Genomic DNA, 12,421 nt, shown 5'->3' with positions numbered 1-12,421 from the left:
CTTTTTCTTCTCTGATTACTGTGGCTAAAACTTCCAAAACTATGTTGAATAATAGTGGTGAGAGTGGGCAACCTTGTCTTGTTCCTGATCTTAGTGGAAATGGTTTCAGTTTTTCACCATTGAGAAAAATGTTGGCTGTGGGTTTGTCATATATGGCCTTTATTATGTTGAGGTAAGATCGCTCCATGCCTACTTTCTGGGGGGTTTTTATCATAAATTGGCGTCGAATTTTGTCAAAAGCTTTTTCTACATCTATTGAGATGATCATATGGTTTTTCTCCTTCAATTTATTAATATGGTGTATCACATTGATTGATTTACATATATTGAAGAATCCTTGTATTCCTGGGATAAACCTCACCTGATAATGTTGTATGATCCTTTTAATGTGCTGTTGGATTTTGTTTGCTAGTATCTTGTTGAGGATTTTTGCATCTATGTTCATCAGTGATATTGGTCTGTAGTTTTTTTGTGTGTGTTATATATTTGTCTGGTTTTGGTATCAGGGTGATGGTGGCCTCATAGAATGAGTTTTGGAGAATTCCCCCCTCTGCTATATTTTGGAAGAGTTTGAGAAGGATTGGTGTTAGCTCTTCTCTAAACGTTTGATAGAATTCACCTGTGAAGCCTTTTGTTTGTTGGAAGATTTTAATCACAGTCTCAATTTCAGTGCTTGTGATTGGTCTGTTCATATTTTCTGTTTCTTCCTGGTTCAGTCTTGGAAGGTTGTTCTTTTCTAAGAATTTGTCCATTTCTTCCAGGTTCTCCATTTTATTGACATATAATTGCTTGTAGTGATCTCTCATGATCCTTTGTGTTTCTGCAGTGTCAGATGTTACTTCTCCTTTTTCATTTGTAATTCTATTGATTTGAGTCTTCTCCTTTTTTTCTAGATGAGTCTGGCTAATGGTTTATCAATTTTGTTTATAAAAAGAACATCTCAAAGAACCAGCTTTTAGTTTTATTGTTCTTTGCTATTTTTTCCTCATTTCCTTTTCATTTATTTCTGATCAGATCTTTATGATTTCTTTCCTTCTGCTAACTTTGGGGTTTTTTGTTGTTGTTCTTTTTTCTCTAATTGCTTTAGGTGTAAAGTTAAGTTGTTTATTTGAGATGTTTCTTGTTTCTTGAGGTAGGATTGTATTGCTATAAGCTTCCCTCTTAGAACTGCTTTTGCTGCATCCCATAGGCTTTGGGTCATCGTGTTTTCATTGTCATTTGCTTCTAGGTATTTTTTGATTTCTTATTTGGTTTCTTCAGTGAGCTCTTGGTTATTTAGTAGTGTATTGTTTAGCATCCATGTATTTGTATTTTTACAGATTTTTTTCCTCTAATTGATATCTAGTCTCATAGCGTTGTTGTTGGAAAAGATACTTGATAACGATTTCAATTTTCTTAAATTTACCAAGGCTTGACTTATGACCCAAGATATGATCTATCCTGGAGAATGTTCCATGAGCACTTGAAAAGAAATTGTATTCTGTTGTTTTTGGTTAGAATGTCCTATAAATATCAATTAAGTCCATCTTGTTTAATATATCATTTAAGCTTGTATTTCCTTATTTATTTTCATTTTGGATGATCTGCCCATTGGTGAAAGTGGGGTGTTAAAGTCCCCTAATATGATTGTGTTACTGCTGATTTCCCCTTTTATGGCTGTTAGCATTTACCTTATGTATGGACGTGCTCCTATGTTAGGTGCATTAAATATCTACAATTGTTATATCTTCTTCTTGGATTGATCCCTTGACCATTATGTAGTGTCCTTCTTTGTCTCTTATAATAGTCTTTATTTTAAAGTCATTTTTTCTGGTAGGAGAATTGCTACTCCATCTTTCTTTTGATTTCCATTTGCATGGAGTATCTTTTAGATCCCCTCATTTTCAGTCTGTATGTGTCTCTAGCTCTGAAGTGGGTCTCTAGTAGATAGCATATATACAGGTCTTGTTTATGTATCCATTCAGCCAGTATATGCCTTTTTGTTGGAGCATTTAATCCATTTACATTTAAGGTAGTTATCGATATGTATGTTCATTTTACCATTTTTTAAATTGTTTTGGGTTTGTTATTGTAGGTCTTTCCTTCTCTTGTGTTTCCTGCCTGGAGAAGTTCCTTTAGCATTTGTTCTAAAGCTGGTTTGGTGGTGCTGAATTCTCTTAGCTTTTGCTTGTCTGTAAAAGTTTTAATTTCTCCACTGAATGTGAATGAGATCCTTGCTGGATAGAGTAATCTTGGTTGTAGATTTTTGCCTTTCATCACTTTAAATATGTCCTGCCGCTCCCTTCTGGCTTGCAGAGTTTCTGCTTAAAGATCAGCTGTTAACGTTTTGGGGATTCCCTTGTATGTTATTTGTTGTTTTTCCCTTGCTGCTTTTAATATTTTTTCCTTTTATTTAATTTTTGATAGTTTGATTAATATGTGTCTTAGAGTGTCTCTCCTTGGATTTATCCTGAATGGGACTCTCTGAACTTCCTGGACTTGATTTTTTCCTTTCTCATATTAGGGAAGTTTTCAACTATAATCTCTTCAAATATTTTTTTCAGTCCCTTTCTTTTTCTCTTCTTCTTCTGGGACCCCTATAATTCGAATGTTGGTGCGTTTAATGTTGTCCCAGAGGTCTCTGAGACTGTCCTCAATTCTTTTCGTTCTTTATTCTTTATTTAGTTCTGTGGTAGTTATTTCCACTATTTTATCTTCCAGGTCACTTATCCGTTCTTCTGCCTTAGTTATTCTGCTATTGGTTCCTTCTAGAGTATTTTTAATTTCATTTATTATGTTGTTCATCATTGTTTGTTTGTTCTTTTGTTCTTCTATGTCCTTGTTAAATGTTTCTTGTATTTTCTCCATTTTATTTCCACGATTTTGAACCATCTTTACTATCATTACTCTGAATTCTTTTTCAGGTAGACTGCCTGTTTTCTCTTCATTTGTTTGGTTGGGTGGGTTTTTTCCTTGCTCCTTCATCTGCTGTGTTTTTCTCTGTCTTCTTATTTTGCTTAACTTACTGTGTTTGGGTTCTCCTTTTCGCAGGCTGCGGGTTTGTAGTTCCCATTGTTTTTGGTGTCTGCCCCCAGTGGGTAAGGTTAGTTCAGTGTGTCGTGTAGACTTCGTGGGGGAGGGTACTTGTGCCTGTGTTCTGGTGGATGAGGCTGGATCTTGTCTTTCTGGTGGGCAGGACCACCGTGGTATGTTTTGGGGTGTCTGTGACCTTATTATGATTTTAGGCAACCTCTCTGCTAATGGGTGGAGCTCTGTTCCTTTCTTGCTAATTGTTTGGCATAGGGTTCCAGCACTGCAGCTTGCTGGTTGTTGAGTGGAGCAGGGTTGTACTGTTGAGATGGAGGTCTCTGGGAGAGCTTTCACCATTTGATATTATGTGGAGCCAGGACGTCTCTGGTGGACCAATGTCCTGAACTCAGCTCTCCCCTCTCAGAGGCACAGGCCTGACACCTGGCTGGAGCATGAAGACCCTGTCAGCCACGTGGCTCAGAAGATAATCGAGAAAAAAAGACAGAAAGGATAAAAAAATAAAATAAAATAAAGTTACTGAAATAAAAAAATTATTAAAAATAAAAAAATTTCAAAAGTAATAAGAAAAACCAAAAACCACAAAAACCCAAAAAATACCCAGACAGACAGAACCCTAGGACAAATGGTAAAGCAAAGCTATACAGACAAAATCACACAAGGAAGCGTACCCATACACACTCACTAAAAGAGATAAAGGAAAAAAAAATATATATATATCTATAGATAAAAAAAAAAATGGAAGAGAGTAACCAAATCAATAAACAAAGCCACCAATGGTAATAAACTCTAGATACTAAACTAAATAAACATAAGATCAGAAACAAATTAGATGCAGAAAGCAAACCCAAGTCTACAGTTGCTGCCAAAGTCCACCACCTCAATTTTGGGATGATTCATTGTCTACTTAGGTGTTCCAGAGATGCAGGGTACATCAAGTTGACTGTGGAGATTTAATCCACTGCTCCTGAGGCTGCTGGGAGCAATTCCCCTTTCTCTTTGTTCACACAGCTCCTGGGGTTCAGCTTCGGATTTGAACCCGCCTCTGCGTGTAGGTCGCCTGGCGGCATCTGATTCCCGCTCAGACAGGACGGGGTTAAAGTAGCAGCTGATTAGGGGGCTCTGGCTCACTCAGGCTCGGGGGAGGGAGGAGTACGGAATATGGGGCAAGCCTGCGGCAGCAGAGGTCAACATGATGGTGCAACAGCCTGAGGCATGCCGTGTGTTCTCCCCAGAAAGTTGTTCCTGCATCACGGGACCCTGGCAGTGGCGGGCTGCACAGGCTCCCAGGAGGGGAGGTGTGGATAGTGACCTGTGCTTACACACAGGCTTCTTGGTGGCTGCAGCAGCAGCCTCAGCCTTTCATGCCCGTCTCTGCTGTCCGCGCTGATAGCCATGGCTCATGCCCTTCTCTGGAGCTCATTTAGGTGATGCTCTGAATCCCCCCTCCTCGTGTACCCTGGAACAATGGTGTCTTGTCTCTTAGACAGTTCCAGACTTTTTCCTGGACTCCCTCCCGGCTAGCTGTTGAGCACTTGCCCCCTTCAGGTGTGTTCATGCAGCCAACACCAGTCCTCTCCCTGAGATCTGACGTGTGAATCTGGAGCCTCAGCTCCTGGCCCCCACCTGCCCCAGTGGGTGAGCAGACAAGCTTCTCAGGCTGGTGAGTCCTGCTCAGCACTGATCCTCTGTGTGGGAATCTCTCCACTTTGCCCTCTGCACCCCTGTTGCTGCGCTCTCCTCCGTGGCTCCAAATCTCCCCTGCCACCCCCCATCTCTGCCGGTGAAGGGGCTTCCTAGTGTGTGGAAACTTTGTTTCGTTCACAACTCCCTCCCAGAGGTACAGGTCCCGTCCCTATTCTTTTGTCTCTGTTTATTCTTTTTTTTTTCTCCCTGTCCAGGTACGTGGGTATTTTCTTGCCTTTTGGGAAGTCTGAGGTCTTCTGCCAGCGTTCAGTAGGTGTTCTGTAGTAGTTGTTCCACGTGTAGATGTATTTCTGATGTATTTGTGGGGAGGAAGGTGATCTCCACATCTTACTCTTCCACCATCTTGAAGGTCTCCTCCCAATTTGGTTATTTTTGAGTACCACTATGATAAATATATATTAGCAAAATAAATATATATAAATATATACAAATATATATAATGTTTATTTTTTAAGTTCCTCAGTGCCACAGTATTTTTTCCATGTTTTGATATTTTGTTTATATTCTCACTTATAGATTATATTCAGCTAAAATTATAGTGAAAATATATGATTCTTCTTATACTCTAAAAAGTATTTAAAATGTTATGGTACAGACTTCTGGTCTGAGCAAGATTGCGTACATTATTTTTCTCTGTTTCTCCTTACCAAGTACAATTATGAACACTGGAATAAAACAAGAAGTACTAAAAGAAGGCTTCTGAAAGTGTAAAGAGGAAGGCAGACTGGTTTGGGATGCCAAGACCTGAGACACATAGCAGCAGAACATTTTACATTCCCCCCACCCATCAGAGGAAAGTGGCCCACCCCCAGCATTTCCCAACCCCCAACCTAGAAAGTATAGGCAGCCCAGGTAGGATCATTTTACCCTCATATCAAACAGGAGTCCCTCCAACGACACCAAGTGAGCCTGGCATCACCAAAAAGGAGAATCAATCAGGAGTCACACTAATAGTTAATGATCAGGGGAGGTGCTGTCGTGCTTTCTTAATAGGGCTTGAGACTTTCTTCCCCACCTAGAGACACTGGGCAAATAGGCAGCACCAGCAAGGAGATTCAGTCATAAAAACCAGTCCAGCATGTAAAGGCACTTTGTCCCTCTTGGCCAGACACTCCCTTCTCTGACCAAGAAACACCACGTGCATGGTTTAGGGAAGCTACTGCTGACACCTCAGGCAACAATAGCAGGGATGAATGGGAACTTAAAGAAGACCCAATAAACCAAGTAGACCAAAAGTGCAAAGTCTTGGAAAATTAAATTTTCATTAGAACCACAGACTATAAAATTAGACCAGTACCTACATGCTAAACCTAATCAGGGTGATTTCCTTCAAAGAGAAAAAAAAAAAGGAAAGATTTAAATAACCCTCAGACTCTTAGCATGATAGGCAAAATGTCCAGTATACAATAGAAAATAACTTGTCATAGCAAGAACTAAGAACAGCACAAACGAAAAGAGAAAAGACAATCAACTGATTCTAACACAAACATGAATCAGATGTTGGGATTATCTGACAAGGATTTTAAAAGAGTTGTCATAAAAATTCCTCAACAAGCAATTATGAATTCTCTTTGTAAAAAAGAAAAATATCAACAAAGAAAAAAGTTATATGAAAAAAACTAAATGGAAATTATTGAAATGAAAAATGCAGTGACATAAACAAAAATCTTTCTGGATGGACTCAACAGTAAAGTGAAGATCACCAATACAGAATCAGTGAACTTGAGGGCAAATCAATAGGAGTTACCCAATCTAAACAACAGAGAGAAAATAAATTAAAAAAAAAAAAAAAAAAAAAAAAAGGGAAGACAGCCACAGGCACCTCTGAGGTAATAAAAAAAAGGAAGATATAATGATCCTAAATACATATGCACCAACCAGGAAAGTCTCAAAATATGTGAAGTAAATATTGATAGAAAGGAAAGGAGAAATGAACAAATTCACAATTTTAATTGTGAACTTTAACACCTCCCCTTTTAGTGACTCAGAACTTCTATATAAAAATATCATCAAGAAAAAGAAGATCTGAACAACACAACAGAATCTGATTGATATATATAGACTATTTTAGCCAATAACAGTAGAATACACATTTTTTTCAAGTGTCCATGGAATATTTACCAAAATACATCATATCCTGGCCATACACACACCCTTCAAAATTTAAAAGAATCAAAATCATACAAAGTATGTTCTCTGACCATAATGAAATCAAAGCAGAAAACATTAACAAGAGGACAAGACAAAAACTTCTAAACACTAGGAAATTTTAAAATATACTTCTAAATAGGCCAGGGGTCAAAGAAGATGTCTCAAATGCAATAAAATATCAATATAAGTAAATGAAAATGAAAATAAAGGCATACCAAGATATGTGGGGTGCAGCTAAAGCAATGCTAGAATGTATACATTAGAAAAGAGAAAAATCCTCAGATCGATAAAGTAAATTCCACCTTAAAAATCTAGAAAAAGAAAAGTAAACCCAAGGCATGAAGAAGGAAGGATATAATAAAAATAGGAGCAGAAATCAATAACATTCAAAATATGAAGACAATATAGAAAATCAATGAAACCAAAAAGCTGGCTCTTCAGAAAAAAATCAGTAAAGATGGTAAACCTCTAGCAAGAGTGACAAAAATAAAGGGACATAAATAACCAATAGTAGGAATGAAACAAGAGATGTCTCTATAGGATCTTGCAGCCAGTAAAATGATATTAAGAAAATAGAGTAAACAAATTTATATTCGTATATTTAAAAATGTAGAAGAAATGGACAAATTTCTTGAAAACAACTGATTCCTAAATCTCAACCAAAATGAAATAGATAGCCTAAATAGCCCAATAATGGTTAAAGAAATTTAAAACTCCCAAGAAAGAAGTCCTCAGGCCCAGATATTTTTACTGGGGAAATTTACAAATATTTAAAGGAGAATTAACACCAATTTTTCACAAAATCTTAAAAAAGATAGAAGAGGAGGAAATATTTCTGACCTCATTTTATGAAGCCAGAATTATGCTGATACCAAAACCAGATAAAGACAATACAGAAAAAAAAAAAAAAATAGAGAGAGAGAGAAAGAGAAAGAGAAAGAAAACTAGAGGAATATTTCTCATGATCTTAGACATAAATATTCACAACAAAATATTAGCAAGTTGAATCCAGCAATATACAAAAATAATTATATACCATGACCATGTCTGGGATTTAATCCAGTTATGCAAGGCTGGTTCAACATTCAAAAATCAAACGTTGTAACTGACCATATCAATAGGCTATAAAGAAAAAAATTGTATAATCATATCAGTTGGTCCAGAAAAAGCATTTGACAAAATGCAATGGCCATTTATGACAAAGGCTCTCAGTATGTTAAGGATAGAGAAGAATTATCTCAACTTGATAAAGAGCATCTACCAAAATTCTACTGCTATCATTATATGTTTTTGTGAAAACTGTTTTCTCCCTAAGATTGGTAGTAAGGCAAGGTGGTCACCCTCATCACTGTTATTCAACATAGTACTGAAAGTTCTAGCCACTGAAATAAGGCAAGAAAAAGAATTAAAGGCATAAAGATTGGAAAGGAAAAATAAACTTCTGATTTGGAAATGACATAATTGTCTACACTAAAAAAAAAAAAAAAGTCCCAAGAAATCTATACACATGCAAAAAAGTTGCTGGAACAAATAGGTGAGTTCAGCCAAGTTGCAGGATACAAGTTCAACACATGGAAATCAATAACATTTCTGTATGCTAACAATGCGCATGTAAAAAAAAATAAATGAAAAAAACAATACTATTACAATGAAAAAGGTTTGCTCTTTGACCAAACTTTAGTTAGACTCCTCTGAGGCCTCTTCTCTATTATATCTCAACCTTAGTCTGTTTTCAGCAAAGAATCCTGCTTAGTCAGTTTAACAAGAATCCTCCTACCCTTGATGTCTGATGATGCTTAATATCTTATCAAGTTCATCATCCCTCACTCTTGATGTTTATGCCCTTTTTCTAACTTTAGTAAAAATCTTGTTAAGCCAGTTTAGGAAGAATCCCCCTGCCCTTGATGCCTCCTCTTAATAATTGTCCATCCACTGTCTCCCTCACTCTGCTCATTGTCTATAAATTCCCACTTATTCCTGTATTTGGAGTTGAGCCCAGTCTTTCTCCCCAGTTGCAATAGAATTGACCTTTATTACAAGTCTTAAATAGAGTCTTCCCTGTCATTTTAACAAGTGTCAGAATAATTTGTCTTCTATACAATCACTCCAAAGAATATAAAATACTTTGATATGTATTCTTAAAAAACTGTACAGGTTCTATATGCTAAAAATTTGTATCTTTAATATGATTCCAAAAAGTGACTTATTACCCTACTAAGGCATTTTGCTAGATCCTCATGTATTTGTTGAAAGAGAAAAAAATGACAGTTTTGCAGATGGGAGACTGCTGAGTTAATTGGAACACAATTCTGCACATGAATTATCCTTTGCAGAAGTGATGACTGATCCACGAGAATTCTTCTCTCTTAGCTCCGCATCCACCCTACCCTCAGTTTAATAATTGGACTTTTAAGAAGTTGGGTGAAAGTTGGCTGCAGCTTTGGTATTCCTCAAAATATTCCTCAGAACACATTTGAGAAATAATTGTCACTCTCATTGGGCCCTGAAACATATTTACACAGTGAACAGAAGTCATGGTTATCATATAATGCAACAAAAGCTGAAAGATTCTGATCAGTGGTATTCCACACACTAAGTCATAACAAACCTGCAGTTATACTAAACCTAAAAGATTAGAGAGCTGTGAATAATGGAGTTTTATCCATATGCCAGACACACTGTATGTTTTCTGATTTCCGGTGAATGGTTTCTTTTCTTGGACTTTTACAAAGACATCTTTGTCTTTTGGGATTCTGAAAAGTATAGAGAGAAAATATAGGAGCATAAATTCTCAGCTATTTCCTAGCTCTGCCAAAGTCTTTCTATGGCCCTAAAATAAATCTGAGTTCTTTAAGGTTTTCTGTATAACATGGGATTAATAATATGCATTGTCTATAGTCTGAGTTCACTAGAAGAAACATGCATTATAGAAATAAATTATTGCTTTTCTGTGTGCCATTATTTGACAGTACTATGTATCTTCTTCCAATAGAATTTTCTGGGTAATAGAGGCTTGTACAACACTGTATATTAACCTTCACAAATAAGAGTAAGAGTGTCTGATAAGTTTGGTATTATAGGAAGCAGAGTGGGTTATTCTGAAAATAGTCATTCAAGACTGACTTCTCTAAGCCGTGCAAATCAAGTCATTTCAGGATTATCTCTTAAGGAATGTTTTATCTGAAAAAATAATTCATAAATGATGATATTTAAGGTTATTCTGGTTAATATGTAAAGTTAGGTAATGTGACCATAGCAAATATTTTCAGCGCTGTCCCTAATTTTCTTACTGACTTATCCTTCCTCCCAACCCTCTTCCCCTAACCTCTCTCACTGTCTCTCTATCTCTGTCTCTCTTTCTCTCACACACACACACACACATGCACAGAAAAGTGAAAGTTTGCCAGTTACAGTTTCCTGGCTCAATTCCTTAAACTCTATAGACCTAAACATAAAGGAAAACTTTTGTGCATTACCTCATCATCCTGTAAATCTTTTGTTCTTAGGATTCAGTCAGTATACAGAAAATAAGAGTTTATATAGAGTTTGTTTTCACTTTTCTGGACCCTGACAGTAAAATAAAAAAATAAAAATATTTATCTGCCTGCATAAGGATGGTCAAAGACTCCAAACAATTAGGGAGATCAGAAATAATAATAATAATAATAAAAGACCGGGCAACATAGACTATCTGAGGTACATTTTTCTAGGCAATAGAATAAGGATTCTACCAGGGTGATCAGCGCTGGTTTATTTTATCCTAAATTTTTCTGAGAAGTTACTTTTTCCTATCTGCTGTTTAACTCTTCCCTTTTTTATAGTTAAACTCATTTTGATGAGCAATATAGCAGTATTTCCAGTTTTACGTGTTGTTTTTTTTTTTTCCTTTTTCATCCCTCTATTTGTTCTGTGTGGGAACAAGTGAATGTGTTTGTGTTTTCTTTAAAACTGTCAATATTGCTTATTGTGACTCTAGTCATAAACAAGAAACACATAGTCTAAAATATTGATTTTCAACAGGCTGTGGAGAAAAAGATGTGTTGAATCACATGACAGTATTTCCTAATTACATGGAAAATATCCCTTAAAGGTTCTGATGCCCATTTTGCTATAAGCAACAAGTAAATAGGGACCTTGCCTACCTTGATTATTTTTTGAACCAAGTATTGCAATTTTTATTAAATCAAAAATGATAGAAAATTAGCTACTTCATATAATGAATATATCCCAGAATATTATAGTTCTTTAAAAATAGAAGTTAATTTTCAAAACTTATTAGTAGAATTTAGAACATTTCATGAGATTTGGAAAAATCCATAATTTCACCACACAAATTCTGTAATTATTTCTGTACATTCCCTCTCATTATTATTTTCTCTTGTACATATTTTTACATGCTTCTACCTTGAGTTTTTTGCCCAGAAATGTGATAGGCAAATGGAGAGTGGGGGAGAAAAAGGAAATCCCCCCTCTCCAAGAAATACCACTGTCATGATCCAGTGTTACTAAGCTGAATACATCTTATTCACAGGTGTATTAGGGCACAAGGAAGATTGAGAACTGTCAATGTACATACAACATAAATCCATTACCGTTTGCTTCTTCTAAGTTAGAGAGAAGTAAGTCATCACAAATAATCTTGCTACTAAACATAATATGAACTCACTGTCATAAAAGTTGCTTTAGAAATTAGGCCATGTCATTCTAATCTCCATGTTACCTAGGCTTCCCAACTATGTGGTTCCCAAGAGAAAACAACAAAGATTCATTGAAGTAAACCAAATATAGCTTAGAATACTTATTACCTCTGAAGAAAAATGGTTATTGTAAATGTGTCTGTGTTTTTATTTCTCAATCAAATTAGAATTCTTCAAATTTTCTAGCATAATATTAAAGAACGCAAAAGCTGGAATTTCAGGCATGAGTTCAAATTTTTGATCCTCACCAAATAGTGTGAGACTCTGGAAAATTTAGTTAAGTAAGCTCTCTAATAGAAAATCCATTTCCTCATCAGTAAAATTAGAACAATTATTTTAAAACAGAACAATTATTTTAAAGTGCTTATCACAGAAACTGTACAAATTAAACACTCAGTAAATGGTATCTATCATTTTTATATGAAATTAACTCTGCAGGATATTGACTAAGTCAATATATATTTCAATATATATTTGATTCAAGAGGAAAGTTGTTGATTTAATTACAAAGTTAATGCAACCTAAAATAAACACACATGCTTACAATTGAGATCTTTGGTAATTATGCATAGATTATTTTAGGTTTCTTGCTAAAGAAAGCTGAAACTAAGTGATAAAGGAATTAATTCTGATTAACTATGAATTTTCTTTATATTAGCACATGATAATGCAATAAAAAAAGAGTAAAACCTTCACTTCTGCCCTTTAAGAACTTATAATTTAATTCAATAATTATATTTAAAATTTTTGATTCATATTTAATTTTCTTGGGGGAAAATTCGTCAGGATATTACATGAGTCAAATGACATTAATAACTATCACCTGCCCCAATCTGTCG

The sequence above is a fragment of the Eschrichtius robustus genome, chromosome 5 (genome assembly GCF_028021215.1).
Source record: "Eschrichtius robustus isolate mEscRob2 chromosome 5, mEscRob2.pri, whole genome shotgun sequence".
Lineage (NCBI taxonomy): Eukaryota > Metazoa > Chordata > Mammalia > Artiodactyla > Eschrichtiidae > Eschrichtius > Eschrichtius robustus.
This window is presented reverse-complemented; position numbering follows the sequence as displayed.